The sequence below is a fragment of the Castor canadensis genome, chromosome 7 (genome assembly GCF_047511655.1).
Source record: "Castor canadensis chromosome 7, mCasCan1.hap1v2, whole genome shotgun sequence".
NCBI lineage: Eukaryota > Metazoa > Chordata > Mammalia > Rodentia > Castoridae > Castor > Castor canadensis.
Genome location: NC_133392.1, coordinates 44,012,613 through 44,035,348, shown reverse-complemented (window position 1 = coordinate 44,035,348; position 22,736 = coordinate 44,012,613). Strand labels below are relative to the sequence as shown.

The window sequence follows — 22,736 nt, the reverse complement described above, 5'->3', positions numbered from 1 at the left end:
CGTCGCTTCCAGGCAGGACCTGCAAAGTCAGTTTTGATACAATTATTATTGACATTTCATCTTTTCCATAAGGCATCTGGCTCATCCAACTTGTTACCTTGATATAATTACTTTCTTTTTATTTTTTTGGCAATACTGGAGCTTGAACTCAGGGCTTTATGCTTGCTAGGCAGATGCTCTACCACTTGTGAGCCACACACACAAGTCCCAATTTAATTACCTTCATTGGTGGCAGTACATTCAGTTAAATTTCAAATTATATTTGGATTCCTAATCTCTTAAAATGTCTTTAAGGAATTACATTACTGAGTAGTTTTGAAATGTAAACTTATTCCTTACTCAAAATCTAGCTACCATTCACCAGACAATGCAATTAAAGGTAGTGGAAATTGCCAAGTTTCCCTTAAGCCAAGAAAAGGTTATTTTTGAGTAAGGTTGGCCCTAAATTCAGTATCACTGCTGTCCTTATAAAAGAGAAGAGACAGACAAAAACCACACAGAGGGAAAACAGCCAAGAGAATATGGAGACAAAGATTGGAGCAATGCATCTAGAAGCCAGGGAATGTCAAGGATTGCTGGCAACAACCTGAAAGCAGGAGGGAGGCATGGAAGAGATCCTGCTCTGGTGACATGGGAGGGAGCAAGGCTCTGGCAGCATCTTGATGTAAGACTTCCAGCCTCCCGGACTTTAAGAGAACACAATTTGTGTTATTTCAACCCACCCAATGTTTTTCATTTGTTACAGCAGTCATTGGAAATTAATACAACCCCCAACAAGGGCCTGCAATTTGCCTGTCATCTAACAATGGTGGAAGCCAGCTGACAGTGTCATCCATCACACGCTTAACAAAGGTAAGAACTGACTTAGAATTGTGTGCCTGACTCTCTTACTTAGGAATGAGAACAAAATAAACACATTCATATATAATAAAGCAGAAGTTAGCATGAATAGAAGATGCTTATTGATTAAACTTCTAAAAATGTATGATAGGAAGCAGATAAATTATCCCATAAACATAATCTCTGAGGTCAGGTGCAGTGGTTTGTACCTCTAACCCCAGCTACTTGGGAGGCCAAGATCAGTAGTATCATGATTCAAGGGACATGCAGTAGAGAGAAATGATGAAATATGAGTAATAAAAGTAAGCATGAACATAATTAGAGAAAAAGGAGGGTCATATAGTTTAAAGACCATATCTGTTGGCTTTCAGAACTGTGGGAAATAAATTACTATTTTTCAGCCCTCCAGTTTATACCCAGCCAAAGTTGACTGACACATGATGGGATGATATTAAATCATTCAATTTTGGTTACAAAAAGTATACTGCACACAAATTCTAGTTTTACTTCTAAAAATTAAAGATGGTGAATTATTGCAGATTGGATTAAGTAAATATATTTTTCAGGAATACAATGAAAATAATACTTCATGATATACAACATTATTTTGAGGATAAGTGAGGTAATGTGAATACTTCTGTCTAATGTGACCATCTGTTACTTTGGGAACAAAATCAGACTAAAAAATATAGCTAATGAGATATAAATAATAGGTTAGAATGAATCACTTGAGGAAATAGACATTGTGATTCTTTTTGAAATTACTCTAATACTCATAATTCCTTCTAAAATATTCAGATAAAACTCTTAGTTTTGGCTAAACCTGTAATGTTTTATACTAATGACAAAAGTGATGACTAATGGTTTCTTAAGGTCTAGGTATGAACTAAGCACCCTTGAAGTAGTCCTTATGTACATTCTTGAATTTAACTGTCATCTCACACTGTAGGGAAGATAATACCTGCATTAGGGTTAGAAAAAAATGGAAGAGTAAAGATTAATGAATTTGATCTTGGACATTCTTCTTCTCTGTATCTAGCTGTGTGTGTATGAGCTTTATTTTGAAATAACTTCAAATGTAAAAGAAGTTGCAAAAGTAATACACATGGTTCCCATGTGTATTACTCATCTCTCCCTAATGTTAATATCTTTATCTTTTGTGACTATGACACTTTTGAAGAGAACTGGCCAATTATTTTGTAGCATGTCTCTCAACTTAGTTTTACTTAATGGTTTCTCTTAAGAAATATCAGAAAAATGATGTGTCCTCCATTCATCATATCAGAGGTGACATGATGTTGATTTTCTTATTACTCATAATTTTAATTTAGTTATTTAGTTAGGGAGGTACCTGCCAATTTTTCACTATAAAGTGCTAATTGATAAATATCTTTCATGAGGGAACACTGAGACCATGCAAATATCTGCTTTTTAAACATACTTTGTCTAGAGATTTTACCATCTATTCTGACTCTATTCAGCAGCAATTATTTCTATGATATTTGTCAAATTGTAATTGAATTTTTATCATTGCTTTTGTATTTATTAATTAGAATTGTACTCAAACTGTCCTTTTGCCTTATGTGTAACTTATGCAATTACTGATATCAGAATAGATTCATTGAGATTTACTTTAACTAAGGGTTCATTCATTATTATCATTATTTATTTTGTCAGTTAAATTGTCCAAAATTTAGTCATTGTCCACTTCCTCAGTCTGGGTTCTGGTCCACTCTTCATATACACACACACACATATATGTTAATATATATGAATGTATTATGCTATATTGTATATAAATATTCATATATTTATATGCATACACATATGCAATATATAATATAATAACATGTTATATATAAATATATGCACTTCATAATTTTCTATCAGTGTAAGAGAATTCAGGCCCATCTTGTACTTTCTCTGCTCCAGGACTAAATCATTTGCTTTTACAATGATTCCTGGTACTTCTTATTGGAGAATGGGAAGACTATTATTAAGAAAGCAAGCTTTTAGTGCTAAGTGAGTTTGTTTCAAAAACTCATCCCATTTTAAGAAATGCATATAAACTCTACCTTCAGGGCCAGTGGTGATAGAAGTGTGCAAAAATTCACCCAAGTGTAATTTTTGGTTTAACCCAGTGACTATGCTTTGCTGTGCTTTGTGCTGGCCATGAAAACCTGGAAACACTGAGCATTTTGCTCCTGCCATTTGACTTACTGACACAAAGCACAAAATGTGGGACTTGCTCACAGATCACTTCTGTAAAGCGAGAATAACATCTTCAATGGTTACAAAAAAAAGTACTTAAATCCTACACTATCACAAGTGTGACAAATTCTGGCAAACAGACTAAGTCTCTTCACTGAATGTGGTTTCCAGTTCAGTTCTGAGTCATAAGACAGAATGGCAATTTAGACTCATTAACCTTCTTGACAGTACTTCCTTCAGCAGAGCATAAATAAGTTTGACTCTGAGTTGAAGTTTCCTGTGCCAGATTTCAGCTCCTACAGACCACTAGCTGTAGGTACAATGCTCTCCTCTCCTATAGCTACAAGCAGGAAAATGGTAATAGATTTGAAATTTAAATGACCTTAGGTAATGTGTTGACCTAAATTTTCTGTCAGTGATGTAAGAGACATTCAATGGCTCTAGGCAGGAACACAAAGAGAGCTGGAAAATTCTCCCCACGAATAATCTCAAGCAACTTCAGGGCCAGGGTCTGTCTTCAGGTCCCCGCACACAACTCAGGAATGTTTTCATCTTGGGGAAATCAACAGGACCTCTGCACTGTGAACATAATAATTGAATTCAAAATTGTCAGTATTTATGAAAAGACAGATGATGCCAGAGCCCAGAAGCTTTGAAAAATTTAGTAAACAGAAAATAACACTTTAGTGACACATAGAAAAGATAAGTGAATCTTAATAAATTTGAGTAGTATGATAATATTAATAACACATGGACAGGAAGCCTGAATGAATAAGATCAACACTCAGAGAGACGTCTCGGATGCTCACTCAGTAGGGGTGTTTATAATTTCTGGAACTCAAAACAAAATTCAGAACTCTAATAGTATGGCTTATGTAACAGTGAGGTGCTAGCCATTTTTTTCCTCAGTGAAAAGTGTTCACCACACCCAAATCAGCGATATAGTCCTGAGAGTAATTATTATTTTATACCAATTAACAAATTAACAATTAACAAAACCAGGTTAGCATGAGTAAACCACTCTCAACTCTATCTAATAGAATAAAGGCTGCACAAACTTTTTCAGAATTGTGTTTTCATGTTTATTCTGCTCTCATGTCTTTAAAAAAACAAAACAAAACATAACACTAGACAACATATTTAGAAAGCAGAAGAATTTTATTTTACAGACACTCTTGTGGAAAGTGTGTTTTATTTCCTGCAGCAAAAAAGCAGGTTTTCTTTCAACCTCAAGAAATAAAATGCATCGATAAGATACAGTGTAAATGATATTGAAGTACTGCTTTGGGCAGCATATTGATATATAATTAATCACACTTGACAGTGTTTATTTATTCATATTTTCATTGAAAATAGAAATTAATTCTCACAAGAGTTTTACTGAAATACATTTAACAACAGCTTTTAAAGATTTAACCAAGGAATCATAAACTCTGTGCCTGATGAAGTAATTACAAATGCTCATATCTCCCATGTGGGTGGATTTATGATATCAAGTTTTACCCTCGCAGAGCACTGAACTAGCAGGAATTTCACATCAAGGGTAAAGAACATTTATAGTACATTATTCCACTGCACTGCTTCTTTGAGCAAGAATAAAAGGCAACCTTTCCATAATATTAAGTTAAGCATAAAAGAATAAGGAAAAAAGCCACTGTTTACATCAAACTTGTATCACAAGTATTGACTCACTGTTGCTCTTCAAACCACTCTACAATCTTTGAAAGGAGTCATTTTGATTTAATTCCAGTCAGTGTCCTCTGCTCTTTATGTAAGTTTGCGTATGTTCTTTCCTGTGTCAAAAACATCAAGTGGCCACTTCATAATGTTGAGCATGTGATAGGAGAAGCCAAAGATATATGTGATGTTTATTGATACCTATGTTTAGACAGGAGAGATAGTGCCTGGAAATGTTTGTCAGAATACAGAGGAGTTAGGGATTAGAGACAAAATAGACATCCCCATTCCTCTCCCTCATTGAATAAAATATTATTATTATATGGTAAATAAAACATGAAAGGGTTTCATTGTCAATTAATTAACATCCCTTAATTTCTAAGTCTTTTTTTTTTTTTCTGGTACTGGGGCTTGAACTCGGGATCTACACCTTGAGCCACTCTACCAGCCCTTTTTTGTGAAGGGTTTTTTTTCTAGATAGAGTCTCACAAACTATTTGCCTGGGCTGGCTTCCAACTGTGATCCTTCTGATCTCTGCCTCCTGAATAGCTAGGATTATAGGCATGAGCTGCCAGCACCTGGCAATTTCTAAGTCTTCTAAGACCATTGATTACACAAGGGTTATTTGTTATACTTCTAGTTAATACAATCACATTTTCTTGGCACATTACTCTCTCTTGTGTTGTTTCTTTCTCTCTCACACTCACATCCATAAATATCTCTCATATCTCTAGCTCTCTCTACTTCTATTTATCTGCCAATCAATAATTTTTTTTCTTTTCTTCCAAAATAGAAATTCCTCAACTATGATATATTATAAGAACTTTTGTAAAAGTCACAGTGTATGCCCAGTACAACAATATTATGAAAATTCAAAAATAAATAAATAAATAATGTTATTCAACATGAAAAAATAGAAGACAGGAAGGAATTGCTGGAGTAATATCTGTAATTTCTGTAGGTGTAGTGAAAAGGGTTAATATAGCAGGCATAAAACTGTTATCCTCCCTGCAACCTTAGAAAGGTTAGCCCCATAGTATGAGAACTTGGTTTTCTGGAGGATTCTCAACACTTTCAGAACAAAAAAAGAGTAGCACACTTGACCTAAACTGTACAGTGTAATGTATGCTAATCTCCCATTTCCTTCTGGGAATAAGGGATTTGGATATGTGTTAGGCAGAATATAATAAGGGATTTGGATATGTGTTAGGCAGAAAGTGACAACGTGATCAATCCACAATTAAAATCTAGAGCACTGAGTCTCTGATGAGCTTCTGGGGACTGACCACGTCCCCTGTGCTGCCACACCTTCCTGCTGGAGAAGTTAAGTATATCCTGAAGATTCTTGTAAGCTTACTCCTGGTTTCTCTTGGAGTTTATTCCATGAGTTTTTTCCTTTGCTGCTTTTGGTTGGTATCACTTCACTGTAATGAAGCAAAGCCATGAACATACTGTAAAAAAAACCTCAGAAATTCCTTGAGGTTAAGAACAATATCTCTTATACCCTAATACTCTCTTTAGATTTGAGATTAGTGTAGTATCTTTTGCAGGGCAGGCATTGAAAAGCTGAATAAGTTTTTTAAAAAGGAAAACAGGAAGTGAGAGAGGAAAAAACAGAGGAATAAAAACAGAAAGAAAAAAAGGAAGAAAGGAAAAATGCTGAAAGGAACATTCCCAAAATTACCAAATTCATTTGCTCATCTCATTTCCCTTCCGAATCTTGGGTGTTAGAATTTTATCTGAAAATGTACAAATGGGTGCAAAAGAGAACCTTGGTTTACAACAGAGAAAAAAATTAACACAAAATGTTAAGATTTTTCTTATAACCTAGATACTGTTTTTTTTAATCCTATGTTCTTTAACTCAGGATTCAGATGATCAGGCAAGAATACTAGATCAGATATAATCAATAAAATAGCATTTTGACATAATATTGATTTAAAAATTTTAATATCATGGGTTGGCAGAATGGCTCAAGTGGTAAAAGCATCAGAGCCACCAAATAAATAAATAAAACTTTTAATATCAACCATTATATTGGGTAAATGAAGTGATTTTATACCTAAATAATGATTTTTATACTGCAAATGATGTATTTTAATACTTAAGTTTTGTATGAAAATTAGCCTTCCTTCCAAAATAATGCTTATTTTAGATTTTCTCTGCTATTTAGACTTTTAGGTGCTCAACCTATCTATATCTTTACACAATAGAAATTAATTGTGCTCAGATAAGAATTCATTATAAATGTGAGTTTTGTGGGATTTTTTTTTTCAGGCAATAATGAAAAGGAGGACATTTACAGATCTGTACAGCAGAGAACTGGTAAATAACATGGCTTATGTGACCTGGAGCACAACGAGAGACAACCCATAAAGTTAACAGATCAGACGTCAGGGCTGCCATACTCTAGGAAGGCACTCTACCACTTGAGCCACTCTACCAGCCTGCACAGGGCTACCATACTCTAGTAAAACTGAATGATCTAGCTTTGAGCACTTGCCCAATCAAATGTCCACTTACATCCTCTCAAGGGAAAACAGTATTTTCCTTAGCCTCCTGATTATTCCCTGATGCAGATATTATTTTCTTCATTTTACAAATTAGAGAGTTATGCTGAGAAAGTTGTACATAGTACTTGCAGACTGAAGATTTAAATCAGGTTGGTCTGGCTCCAACACTCATTCTATTTTTCTGAATTATGGCTTGGCTTTGAAATCTTTGGTACAAGACCCATTTGCAAAGAGAGTATCTCACTGACCCTCAGTTTCTGGAACTCTAAACTGGGAATAACACAAAACTCCCAAGGTTGTACCAGCATTCTATTCAGTAGAATAGCCATGAAAATGCTTTTATCCACATGTTGACAATGGACTAGTGGAGCAATGTGAATGCATTTATTTCTAAGGGAATAATCATTTTCTTCTGTTTTTGAATAGGTCAACTGAGTAGCAAGCCATTAATTGTCCATGCTAGGACAGTATTATAATGAAAGAGATTCCTGAGAGGAACATAGTCACTACTTTTCAAAAAAAATATTTTGTTTTTGAAAATTTAACTTTGCAAATTAATTCATGATCTGCTGGGCCAAAGAACAGAAGGAAAAATGATTGAGTTGTTCTCCTTAAAGATGCTATGGTTTCAGGTTTTCCCACAATATTGATGACACCCTGTCAAATTACACATTCTGTCAAAATGAATAAAATGAACTCCTTAGTAGTCTGGAAATTATGTATAAATTATGGTCCAGAAAAATGAACTGACTGTGTAACATATATCAAAAATAGTATAACATTTCTCTATATTTAAATTCGCAAAAATTTTAGGGAGGTAAACTAAAGGAAAAGAAAGTCCTAACACAGTAATTGTCAAAGAACAAATGAATAAAGCTCAGTTTCTGTCTCTTGTTTATTCTATTTTGAAAATCATAGAATTTGACCAGGCATAGTGGCTTCTGCCTATAATCCCTGCTACGTGGGAAGCAGAAATCAGGAGGATCATGGTTTGAGGCCAACCCCTGCCAAAAAGTAGCAATACCCCATCTCAACAAATAAGCTGAGCATGGTGGTATGCACCTGTCATTTGAGCTACACAGGAGGCTGTAGGTAGGAGGATTATGATCCAAGGCCAGCATGTAAAACCACAAGACCCTACTTGAAAAATAACTAAAGCAAAAATGGTCTGGGGCTGTGGCTCAAGTGGTAGAACACTTGCCTAGCAAACTCAAGGCCCTGAGTTCAAACTCTACACAGACAAAAGCCAACCAAACGAAAAAAGAATCATAGAGGTGAAATCTTCAACTATTTATTAAAAGGTAATAATCCTCATCTTTGCTCATACTTTCAATCTTTCCTTGAAAGTCTTAATAATTGGTAATTGATGAGAGACTTAATCCTATTTCTACAGTTTAGCCCAGGCTTTACCCAGAGAGGGAGATAATATCAACAAGTCATTTTCTAAACACCTTTAGGGTTGACATGAAATTGAATGAAAAGGAATAGATATTTTTTTCTCTGAAACTTCAGGCTTTGTTGTGGAGACAGAGACAGAAATAATCTAGGAATTGAATGACATACAGGAAAAGGTGAAAACAGGAAACCAATCTTGGTGGGTCCCTGGGGGTTTCCTGACACAGCCATGGCAGTCACACCTTTCTTTAAGCTGCAAACATCTGCCCGTCTTGAGTTCTTCTGCTCATTCATTTGTCACATCAGAATTAGGCCATCTCAGTCTTGCCAAACCAAATGCCATAACCTCTCTTATTGAAGTTCTTTTGGTTCCATTTTCAACATTGAACACCTCTCCTGTTGCAATAAGTTCTAGCTAATTTGTTTGTTTTCTTTTTTTGAGACAGGGTCTTGCTATGTAACTCACATTGGCCTTGAACCCCTGATTCTCTTGTCTTAGCCTTCTGAGTGCTAGGATTATAGGCATGTGCCACCGTGACCAGCAAAGTTCCACCTTTTAAGATTTATCACCTAATATCGAAATCTGTCAGGCACAGTGTTACACACCTATAATTCCAGCTTCATGGGAGACAATAGATCGGGGATTGCAATCAGAGGTCAGCCCTGGGCAAAAATGTGATCTTATGCAAAAAGAAACTAAAACAAAAAAGAACGGTGGAAAGACTCAAGTGGAACTCAAGTGAGTACCTGCCTCACAAGTGCAAGGCTCTGAGTTCAAACCCCAGTACTGCTAACAAGTAAATAAATAAAAATAAAGTAAAATAAAACCCAAATCTAGGAGACCAGCAGCATGGCATGAGGCTGTGAAACTGTCCTCATCAACCTCAATGGTGACCTGACCAACTCAGGGGCCAAGGGCTTCCAGATGCTAGACTCTGGGGCCCATTATCTGCATCTGGATGCATTTTGTTCCCATCATCATCTGTGGTCACCTTGTGGTAGAAAGTCTCTGAAAGCAACTGGGCAAGGACTGTTTCTCTGACACGCACATGATGGTATCTAGGCCAGAACAACAGGGTGCAGCCAATGCAGGAGTCAGTTAACACACCTTTAACCCAAGGCCACTGAGAACCCAGGGGCTCTGATCAGTCATCCAGGAGAATGAAGGGATGAAGTTGGCTTTGCCATCAAACTAAGAGCTACAGCTGAGTGTCTGGCGCCATAAGCTAATCAAATAAATATGGCCTTGGTTATGGCAGGGAAAATGGGAATTGGGGGGCAGAAATCCATAGAAGATATGTTACCAAAAGTTCACTGGTTGAGGACCAGTCCCATCTTGGGATATAGAGGCCGATGGTGGAATAGTTCCTGACACTGTCCAAAAAGGTGCAGAAGCAGCTGGGCGCCAGTGCCTTATGCCAACAATCCTAGCTACTCAGGAGGAAGAGATCAGGAGGATCACGGTTCCAATCTTTCACAAAAATAGGGCTGGAGGAGTGGCTCAAGGTAAAGGCCCTGAGTTCAATCCCCAATACTGCAAAAAAAAAAAATGTGCAGAAGTACATGGCATGACTATGTCATGCAATAATATTATGAGGACTAAAGACCCTAGATAGGTGGTCAACTGATTAAGAAATGTTTGCTCAGAACATTCTCTCCATTAATGAACTCACAAGGAGCCCAGTGTTTCTGCTCATGAAACCTTTTTCATGGACAACAGGAACACTGACCACCAGATCATATTACAAGGCTATCACTTTTGTGAGCAATTCTTCATTCCATTGATTAAAGTCTACTGTATAGAATGTCTAAGAGGTTAAAAATTAGTGTGTATAAATATATGTTTTGTGATGCAACTTAAAGAACAGTGTGGTGAATTACCCTGTTTTTACTGGGAGGATTGATTTTTGTCAAGAGTAAACACATGGCTATATTAACGTTGCACACAGAAATGTGCCTTAATGCATGAAAAAGGAATATTAGCTACTACAAAAACATTTTTAAAAAGAATGTTCTGCTGTTTCCCAGTTATTTTCCAAAAGCAAAGGAAGTCCTTATGTGTTTTTCCTCTTTCAAGTCAGTTGTGATTTGTTTAGATGCTTGATAATGTGATTGGAGTGGAACTAAAAAATGTAAGCTTGGGTGGGATGGCATACCACAGTCTTGCATCTGAAACAGTTACCTTTCAACTCTTACTTTATACTTTATTTATTAAAAACTATAAAAAGATAACTAAAGCCCTTACCTAATCACACCTCTCCATTACTCAGAACCACTCTGTAGTTGCCCATGTTCTACAAACTAAAACCACTTCCTGGTAGAGGCTCTACACAGCCTTTCCTGAGCCACACCCAGCTTACTGTTCCAGCACTATTGTCAGCCCTCCCCACAACACTCCACACTCACTGCCTCAGTGTATTACTCACTAACCCCCGAAGAACCCAGCGCCTACACCTTTGAACTTACTATTCCTTTGCCTGAAGTTATTTTTCTCCATTTTCAGTCAGTCTTTTATCTTTCAAGGCTCATTTGAAATACCCCCAACTCTGAAGTTTTCTTTCATTATCAAATTAGAACTTGCAAACTTGCCCATTTGTTTCTCTTGTACTTATCTCATTCATCTATGAATATATTTTTTAATATTCTGATTATATAACAGCTGTATACAAGACAAGGAGTCTTTTTGATCTGGAGTTCCCTCAAGGCCTAGTATAGTAACTGGCACATAGTACATATTCCACATGTTGAATGACTAGAGTCTTAAGCATAGGAAGACTGGGTTTATGCCCATTTTAGTGTCAGGTCTTGTAACATAATTTTCTGTGTTGTTCATTGCCAGTAAAGGACTATAGTATAAAATTGTTTAAATGGTTACTTTTTATTTCTATTTTCTCCTTGAGAAAATGCTTGTCTAAAGACATAGAAGGCCATTTCCATATGATTTATAATGAAAAATCTCTTTTCATGCTTTTATCCACACAAGTGAACACCTAAGTTGATCCACTAGTATTATATATTCAACTTCAATTTTTATATCCAAGTAAAACAAGAATTTCATTGAAATAACTGGTTAACTTCATCAAAATAACCAACAAAACTGAGAGGCATTGTTGTTTGAGTAACTGTAAGTAGGGGAAAAATGGTCGTATTTCCATTCACACATTCATCTTGGTAGTCACCCTTATATTTATTTAGTGCCAATTATGTTCTAGATACTGACTGGATTATGGAAATGCAAGATAGAATATATGCCTCTATATATCTAGCCTTTTCTTTATAAATGAAAGCACTCAGTTTGTTAAATCAACCAAGCACATTTTGGCAAATCCATTCTAACAACAACAGCAACAAAAAAATCTCTGAACAGAATGAAATGGGCTCATTTCAATCCTAGTATGTGATTGATGTTCCAACTAAAAACATTAATGTTTTCTTGAATCTGAATAAAAATAGAAGACTATATCACCAGAGAAAGTGAATCAACATTTGCAATAGTAATGAGAGATGTTCTTATAATTAAATAAATACTTTCCAATCATAGAAGTCATGATGTATTTCAAGAACTGCATATCTCTCTTTTCAGCCACTGTCAGCCATAACATGCATCACTAGGCTGGGCCACAGGCATAAAGGTGTTCAATTAAGCAGCTTAAGAAGTATAATTTCTCATCTTTAGCTCTGAATTCACATTACCATTTTTTCAATAAAATTTCAGAATCATTCTAAATGTATTCCAAAGTTACTGTGTCATCAGAGTTATCACTACCTGAACTGGGCTGCCAAGAGTAGGAGAATGAGGTGGGAGAGACTGAGAAACATTGACTGTAAGCCCTTCAAAATTACATTTAAAAAAACCTGTAGCTACTGCTCAGATGATGCATTGTTGTTTTATTATACCTTGATGATCTTTAGATCTATGGCATCATTCCTTTTCTCTGCCCAATGTAATCGAAATTATGGTTTGTTATTATCTTCTTAATTCTTTCACATTCAAGTTATGTTTTTTACCCCTCTACTGAAACCGCTCAATGATGATTCTAAATTCTAACCTCCTTTTCTGATTTCCTGTGTCATTTGTCACTGTTGTCTTCTTGATCCTATAAATCACCTCTATTACTCAATTTTTTCAACTTTGCCCTTCTTGAGCCTTCTCTGAGAACTTCTGTTCTTTCTACAATTGTTTTCAGAGACTCTATTCTTAGGTATTTAGAGCAACAGACCTCAAACTTTAATGTGAGTATGAATCATCTGGGGGCCTTATTGAAGAACATATTATGACACAATATGTCTGGAGTGAGGTCGGGGACATCACATTCTAACAAGCTCTTTGGTATTGATGATGATGGTGATGCATAGATCAAGTGGCAAGACTCGTCATACCCTGTTCAATAAAGTAGCTACTAGATACATGATGCTATTGAACGCTGGAAATATGGCTAATTGTTGTGTGCTATATACATAAAATACACACCAGTGTTCAAAAATATAGTAGAAAAAAGAAGATAAAATATCTCATTAGTAGTTTTATATTCGTCACATATTGAAAATTTCAGATATGTTGTTTTTGCTATAACAATTTCACAAACTTATTTTTACCTTTTTAATGACATGACAGAAAAATTCTTACTTTTATTTGTGTCTACTACTAGTCCACACTGCTATAATCAGAAGTGCGTATTCCAAAACCTAATGAGGCTTAGGATTCAGGGTCACTTATTTAATTACCAACTGAATTGGTCTGTGATGGGATCTAGCAAGTTTGAATTTATAATTTTGTGATATTTTCCTTAAACATGACATTCTAAATTGAAGAATCTTTCAGTCCCACAAAGCCAGAATCTACCTTATTGCCTATGCATGAGAAAATTCCCTGCTAGGGCTTCAACTCTTGAAACTGCACAGAGGTATAGCTATACCAACACCACTGCATTGTCTCTGCCTTTCAGTCTCATATTTCTGAGTCATCCTGTTTTAGTCATCACATCTTCATATCCCTCTGTTCTGCCTGAAAACACTTATTTGTGGTAGCTCACTAATCTCTGTGGGTATTTGCTCATGCTGTTCTCCCAGCTAGATGGCTCAGCTCTTCCAAGCCTATAGAAATCCTGCTTATCCTCTGAAGGCTACCTCTAAATTCATCTCTAAAACACATCTGACTATTCCACATCACAAGGATTACTTCCTCTAACACAACTGAATGAACCATCATCCTTTTGTGCCATTTTAGGGGTTATTGTCATTTTAAGGTTTATCTAAGTTTATCCTCTGCTAGAACCTCACTCTAGCCTTTTCTAGGATTCTTAAGAATATCTAGATGACTCAACAAGTGCCCTTATAAAAACAAACATCCTTATCCTGTGTTTTACTAAGGGCTGTGAATAGGAGACAATATCATAAAACTGCCAAAGCAAATGTAAAATGGACAAGCTGTATAATAGATGTAGAGAACTCCCTGGTGGTCTCATTCTGGAAAACCAAACCAACCAACCAAACAAACAAAAAAACCATTGCCCACTGTTGCTTTATGCATTTGTCCAAGTGTACATGGAAGATGGTGAAGGACACCTGTTTTGGTGGTGAACTCTTAGTTCCCTGTGGCTAGAGTTTCAGCTCTGCTCAGTTACAGTTAAACCATGAGTCGTCCTATTCTGACAACAACTCTCTGCCAACATTGGCTGTTTTCCTGATTGTCAGGCTATGCTATCTTTTTTTGTTCACATTTTGCAAAACCATATCCACCATGCAGTAGATACTGCTTACATAGCCTGCTCACCACTTACAGCACACAGTAACAAACTAACACCTTAGCTCTGTGACTTCTTGTTCTTCATAATATTCTCAGTGTCATTAATGAGTGCATGAATGCTGAATGAGAAGCTTAGTGCTTTAGCTGGTGGCTTCTAGCTCTCTTTCATTTCACTTGTTCTGCATCATTAGAGAATCATTTTTTGTGTCATTGTGTCTTCCAAGACCTCTAGTACTAATTTATCCTGTCATTTGCCCCCAGTCTGTTACATTTAACTAACTTCCCAAGCTGTGATTATTAAAGCATTTTTTCTTATGTTACACTTTTGTCCCTCAATAAATAATATGCTAAGAAAGGCAGGCTCATAGTTTGCATATATTTGAATCTGAACTGGTGTATCACAATTAAGAACAATAGTATCAAATGACCCAATTCAAATACTGACTTATTCTACCATTACTACATGATATAGGATTAATACTTAAGCACTGCTGAAGCATCAGTTTTCCCACCTGTAAACTGAGTGTAAAAATAAAGCTACCTCATAGGATTTTTGTGAGGGTTAAGTAAAATATTTCATAGAAAGTGCTCAGCATAATATCTGATGTTTAATAATCATTTGATAAGTATTTCTATTGTATAGTAGTTAAAGAGCACATGGCAGAGGCCTTGAATATGTTACTGATCAAGCAATCTAAATTTTTTGTATGTTTGAATACATTGAGATATTGGTTTTGATCATTAATTCATTAAGTTCCTACTATATCTGAATTTTATGCCATGCATTTTGACATGATACATACAAACTATGTGTCTGATCTACTCAATCAGCAACTTTGTCATTCATCACAGAAACACTCACCTCAAGAATGCACAACTCTAATACCTATTTTCCAAGCTATTTTTCTGAGCTAGTCTTAGCATTTCTTAACATGTCTCCTAAAAAGGTAATATGAAAATAATCAATTAAGGCCAGAAAACAATTTTGTAAATGGATATTACACTCTGACCATTTGCTCTACTATGAATGTGCCCTTGAGGTGTGAGACACGTGGAGAAGGACAAGCTCCTTCTCCACACTAGATCAGACCATTAGCTACAGCAAGAAATATTGTGTTTTTCCACCTGCTATGCCCTAGCATAAGAAGCCATCAACATGACTTAAACTTGTTACTTATTTTTAGAGTAAATAAGACTTCAAAAGAGCTTGAGTACATTTACATATGTAAAAAACCAGGCAATACCAGGGAAAAGAGGCACTGCAAATATCCTGTCATGTTATTACTGCTCTCTTACCTAAGATGAAAGACCACAATGAAGATAAAAAGCAGCACACATACACAAACATCTAAACTGTCACTAGGAAATAAATGGGAAAAACCTTTGTAGGAAGTAGCAAATTACAATTTTACCATTAAGGTCAAACTCCAAGGTAACAGAGAGCCCATAGGAAGCAAACACAAAACACATAAAAGAGAATCATATGAAGATTGAAACTGACAAATTCAAAAGCTTCTCAGGCTTTTGGTGGACACACTTGTGCTAACAGTTAATCTTTGATAGATCTGAATGCTGAATGTGCAAAGAAAGTAAGATGAATAAGTTCCCTAAGCACTAATCCTTTCTGACATGCATTAGTCCCATTTGTCTAGAGTCCTGAGATGTTTTCCAATTGAAGGAAGACAAATCTTTCTTTGAGCAGAGATGGCACCTGGCAGGTCTGGCAGATGAAGGATGGAAGAGGAAGTACACATTTCCAGTTGCAACCCTAAAGAGATTATTCTCACCTTTGTTGAAGCTATATAATCCATACACTGGATTTAGAGCAAGAAAAGACACTTAGAGAGACATGCATAATAAAAAGTCGATCATGAAATGTTAGGATGCAGAATGATGAGATAAACAGGGAATATCAAGACCAGGGAGAACTCCTGATTCTATCTCCTCAAACTGCTCTAATGAGTTGCTTCTCTTATTTTAGCTTAAGCTAATTTTGGAAGATGTGGGAAAGGAGTGACATCATGGGGAAGATATGGCAAGAGGTAGCAGTAGGAAGTCATAGATAATGCTAAGATCATAGACTGGAACCCTGAGTTCATCATCAGTAGCCATGTGATCTCACCATGATCACTAGCTTTATTTAACTGGAGTCCCAAGAGAACACCATGAAGTAACCTAGAAGTGAAAGGCCTATATCACACTTAATTGAGAGTGCTTTTTTCTGTACGAAAGACGTCTTCCTGTGTTCATAGAGTTAGAAGGAAAAGAAAATTGAGTAGTCTATCTCACTTTTAGCTTCATACCTCCCAACACTGAGCTGTCACTATTTTCTACAAACTCAATCTCATTGAATCTTGACATTCAGAAAACGAACCATGAGGCCTAAATATTTCCATCGTTTAACATTTTACATGTAAAAATATCTGTTCAGTTTTATTTTTCTTCTTGATCTTGTTTTATTTATTTATTTTTTTTACAATTTTTTTAGGGAAGAATATTAACCAGGCCAGAAGTCAATGGGACAGAAGCTGGTAATTCCAGAAGCCTGAAGGTGATGGAACATCTTTCTCTCTGTCCAGTGGTATCTTCGTCACATTAACTCCTCATGTTATAGCAGACTATAATTCTTCATTTGTTTACCAAAGAGTAGTAGAAGTCTGAGTCAGTTTGGCGCTATTCTCAGCTTTATGCTTTGGTTCTGTTTTTTATGGCAAATTCCCTCAGCTGAGAAATCTGACTTGTTTTAGCCAGTGTTATTGTTCTTCCTTACCACCTCAAAAAAAAAAATAGATAAAAAAATTTTAAAACCTTTCAGATGAGAGAAATTAAGAACATACTTATCTCCATAAAATCAGAGCTGATAAAACTGAACAAGACTCTAAGGTCTAATAGTTTCCAAATTATTTTTTAAACTAAATAATGTTTTTGCTGAACATATCATTATTATCATGTTATTGTTATTATTATTGTTAATGAAGTCAGGAATATAATTATATTGTGCCAGTTATAGCAATACATGTTACTTTTACTTAATTTTCTTTACAACCTGATTTATATGTAGGAATTATTTTAGCCTCAGTAGCATTTTTAACACAATTTTCCATGCAATTTTTATTGCAACTTTATGTATACACATGTTTTATGTACACACATGTGCATTGTAAGTCACTTTTTACAGATGAAGAAACTGAGGAATAGGCCCAAGCTTACACAGACAGTAAAGTATGGTAGATCTAGACTTTGAATCCACAAGATTGATCCTGGAGCCAGTCCTCTTAGGTATTACCTAACACCCTCTCCTGAACAAACCCTTTCTTAGAACCCTCATATATAAAAATACGTATATAACAGTATAGCATCTAAACTAAAAACAATGGTACGATATTTAGAGCTCTGTTAGCTTTGCCTTCACCTTTTCTCATCTCCAATTCTGGCCCTTATGCTTTCTCCAGTGAACTTTCTAAATCTATAAAACATTGTTTAAAAAACTGCTGGTATCTGATCCACTTTTTACACTAGCATACAAATTATAGTGTATATCAGAAGTCACTGAACTATAGCTTTTAGTTCAAATACAGCTTACTGCCTACTTTCATAAGGAAATTTCATTGGAACACAGCTATTATGGTTTGTGTATGAAGTATTTCCCAAAAGGCTCATGTGTTGGAGACTTGATCCCCAACTGGTAGATCCAATCATTGGGAGGTGACTGGATCATGAAGGTTCTGACTTTATCAGTGGAAGAATCCATTGATGGAGTCATAATTTGATAGCATTTTTAGGAGGTGGTGGAGACTTAGGCAGTGGGCGGTTGGAGGTAGTAGGTCGCTAGGAATGAGCCCTTGAAGGGTATGTTCCCCTTGGCCCTTTCCTGTCAGTTTCTCTCGCTCTCAGGTCACTATGGGGTGAAAATCTCTTCTCCACCATACTTTTCTGCCATGATGTTCTGCCTCACCATAAACCTAGAAACAATGGAGCCAGCCTATCATGGACTGTTATCTCTGCAATCAGGAACTGAAAGTAAATCTTTTCTTCTTTGAATTGTTTTTCTCAGGTACTTATCACAGTGACAAAAGTCTGACTAATACAACAGCTAAGCTCATTCCTTTGTGTATTGTCTAAGGCTACTTTCTCCTTACAGAGATAGTATTCAATGAGTATGATGCTATTTGCCTGCACACTTAAGACATAGGGCATCTTTTTCTTCATATAAAACCCTTGCTAATCTCTGGGAAGTATAGTAGAGATACATCCCTTTGAAGTTAAATACACTCAGGTAGTAATTTATAATCACTTGTAGAAATTTTGAATGACATGCTTTCTTTATAAATCAATAATTGTAAATACACACTTCATATTAATATATTAAAATTTCTCTCCATTAACGGTTCCCCATACTATATTTAGCTGATACATCTCTTGACTTATCATATATGTCTTAAATAAATAAATTTCTCATCTGTTATAGTTACCCACTATAAATATCTATTATATAGACATCTATTATATAATAAACTATTATTATAGTAACATTGATTATAGTCAATATATCAATACATTATTATTAACTAGTGCCTGTACTTTATTTAAGTTTCCTTAGTTTTTACCTAATGCCATTTCTCTGTTCTAAGATCTCATTTAGGACAGCATCTTACATTTTAGTCATCTTCTCTCCTTAGGTTTCATTTGGCTGGGACAATTTCTCAACATATTTTTAATGATCTTGGAATTTCTGAGAAATACCAGTCATTTATTTTATAGAATGCCATTTGTGGAAATTGGTGTTTTCTCCTGATTTGACTGGGATTATGGGTTTAAGGAAGGAAGATAATAAAGGTTAAAAAGTCAGTATTATAAAACAATACTAGACTCAGCACAGTATTAGAAAACAGTATCTTGGTGCTAGGGTATTTATTGCTGCTGGAGTGTTTTTGCTTTTAGACCCTCTCAGCTGATAGTGCTAGGAAATATGTATGTGAATACTAAACTTTGTATGTGTTATATATATATATATATATATATATATATATATATATATATATATATACAATATATACATATTATATATATAATATGTATATATGTAACATATTTTTATATGTAACCATCTATATTAAGCTAAATAGAAGTTCATAGTGATGTCTCCATTCATATATTACCATTTAGATCAATCTAGCTTCCTATTCCTTTTTATTTGTCTATAAACTCTCACTCTTGGTTTTGTTTTTTCTGGTAGTGGTGACTGAACTCAGTAGACAAGCACTCTACCACTTGAGTCACGCCCTCTAGTCCTTATCTTTCAGATAGGGTCTCATGCTAACTTTGTTCAGGCTGCCCTCAAACTGGGATCCTCCAAGTAACTAGGAAGTTCCTACTCTGGATATTGAGAAATCTAACTCCCACAACTTGCCATCCATTTACTTAACTATTCAATTCCAGTATTCATAACTGTGATATGAGCACTGATAACCTATATGCTCAAGTCTTTTTCTTTTTTTTTTTCATGCCATCTAATGATTAATGAAACCAAGATTTATCTTTTCATCTTTTATCCCAATGATATGGTATGCACAATTCCATATGAAGTTTAAGTCTGATTCTTAGTGAGACCACTGATATGCACATCTGCTACATAATCTCTGCTTTCTTTAACAGTGTTTTTTGTTTTTTGGTTTTTTTCTTTTGTTGGTGGTACTGGGGTCTAAACTCATGGCCTTGCACTTGCTAGGCAGATGCTCTACCACTTGAACCATTCTGCTAGCCCTCTACCTTTTTTATAACTGAAAGATTTACTTTGCCTTTTCCCTTATTCTTCAATGTTTTTTATCCATCTGGATACAATAAAAAGGCAAAAAAGAGAATTTTCTTTAAAATTAAAAAAAATCAGAGAATTAGACTGATATTTTCAGATTGATAATAGCCTCATCTACTAGTCACTTCAAAATTTTGGAAAAATAGGTTAAACCTCACTAGCATTGAGCCATTCCAATTCCTCTTTTATCTTTTCAATGATTATGCTGAAGTGGTTGGAGAATTACTACTTCATTTATCATTACCTTTATTAAAGTTTTCCTTTTGTATCAAAGGAAAAGTGGTGCTGTTGCTTTTTATAAAACAGACTTGGTCTAAACATAATATCATAAGTTCAAAAAAATTTAATAAATAAATTTGAATTTATTAAATTTTAAAAAATTAATAAACACATTAGTCACCAGCATCATTCCTATAGTTTTGTCCTATATAGCAAATTTTTTAAAATGATGAAATCACAGTGATTTATCATCAATATAAAACCATGAAGTTATAAAGAGCCATGAACAGAGTGGTCTACAATTGAAATTATCTTTGTTCGAAGGACCACATTCACTGCATTATTTGCTGGGTTTAGAAATCACATGCCTATAATGAATATGTTTTAAATACTAACTCTTGTACATTCTCAAATTTATGAAAGAAGACTGGACAAATTTCCTGAGCCACAGTCCTTCTTATTTCTCTCCATCTCTCAAATCCTATCTTTCTTTGGATCCGTCTAGTCCATTCTCTTCCAAGAAGCCTTCTTAATTTTCTCAGGCCACTAACTTCTGTCTTCTGGGAATCTCACAGCTTTCTGTTGCATTAAATACCTGAACATTTTGCACAGATCTATTTCAGCTTAGAAAATTAGAGTTTTATGACATGATATAAGTCACAAAAGGATGAAACAGTGTTATACTTTTTCCACTTCTCCATTATACTCACTGTCTTGCCAATCCTACAGAAAGCATAAGTATCAAGAGAAAATATCTGCAGTAGTTCAGATGGGTTTGATGAAGTGGGATTTGGACAACATAAAGCTTTAAGAGTTTTGGAACACTGAAGACCTTGTAGCAAACCCAAGTGGCTTTACTGGGAGAATTATAACTAATAAAAAGATCAATAATGTATTTGTTAATGGTGCCACTAGCTAAGGTTGCGTTCTCTAAATATCCCTCTGTCAATTCTCCTACACCTAACCTAGTCTTATACCATTATTTCAATCATTTTTATTTACTTCCTTCTGACAAACTATTCTTATATGGTACTTTGTCTAGAAACATGGGAGTAGAAGAGATGAAACACATGTTTTTCAAAAGAAAATGGATTTGGGCAAAAAAAGGAAGAGTTTATATCTAGACAGGTAGGAAAAATGTTTCCAGGGAGAGAGAAAACAGGATTTTTCTGCTAACATTTCAAGGAAACCTTATTTTCTGAAAAGTAAAAAAAAGTAAAAGTTGGAACTGCCAAAAATTAAGAGAACCACTCTCTGCAGAAATCAATGGAAAAAAGTGATAGTTGGCTCTTGGGTCAATTTAATTTTACTCTGTTCTCTGTCCTTCAGTTAAAGAATTCATCTCAAGCATACGATGTTTTTATTCACTGATAAAAATAAATCTAATTGTCGACATTTCTCATGTATATTTTTGTTAAAAAGCAATGCCCTGTAAGAGAAGACCAAACTAGTCCTCAGATTCAGATCCATCTTCATCTTGACTAATCTAGAAATGAAGAAGGTCATAAGTCTTCTTGTCAGTTGCAACTACATGAAGTCAATCACGAAGATTATTCTTCTTAAGGTATTTCTTGGTAAGGTATTTCAAATACCTTTTAGAGAACTGTTTTTCAGAAACAATTGTGATTTTATTTTTGAAGCATTCAATGTGAACAACAATTCCAAGATTACCAGTTTCTCCATTGACTTTAACCTTCTCATGAATAAATTATTCCTGTTGTGAAACAGAAAAGGTTCAAAACTAGGGAAGAAAACCCTAGATGTTCACTAGGGAAGGTACCAAATTTCCAGAATCAAAAATTACAAATTAAAGTTCCAGGTTGACCTCTTAGGCTTCTTGTCTTTCTGCGGCACCATTTTGACAGCCAGTGTGTAATCCCACTGGTTATGTTTATAGATGAAGTTAGTTAACCTGTTTTCCACAGCATCATCTTTTCTATAATCTTTAGGCTTGACTCAGGTCAGGCTTCTGTCTAAGATAAGGTCCTATGGGATTCATAACATGTTGGTTGGTTTACTTTTCATGTCACCTGTCCCTCAGGATCTGGAGTACACATTTGTTATTTTGTGCCCTGGGGCAATTACTTTGACCCAGTTGTTATACTTTTGGGGGGAAAGGGGTGCATATTAATTCAGGTGATTGCCTTTTATTTTGGATGGCAGGGGTACTAGATTTTTCTCTAACAACAGAGATACAGAGTAGGGACAGAGATCAGGAATAAGTCCATGAGCTAGATTTGGCAAAGAGAGATTCTGTCTGCTTAATAAAATTTTGATCCAATGATGCAAAGATGAAAGAAACAGCTGGATATAATTCATAGCA

The 22,736-nt window shown here is 35.3% G+C and overlaps 1 protein-coding gene and 1 pseudogene across 6 annotated transcripts in view; one reads left to right on the top strand and one right to left on the bottom strand.

Annotated features, from left to right (window-relative positions):
• Nucleotides 1–22,736, bottom strand: part of Prkg1 (protein kinase cGMP-dependent 1) — a 1,207,619-nt gene that overhangs the window by 545,478 nt on the left and 639,405 nt on the right. The gene's annotated exons all lie outside the window — the stretch shown is intronic.
• LOC109684183 (ribulose-phosphate 3-epimerase pseudogene) overlaps nucleotides 9,487–22,736 on the top strand; it is a 169,219-nt pseudogene continuing 155,969 nt past the window's right edge.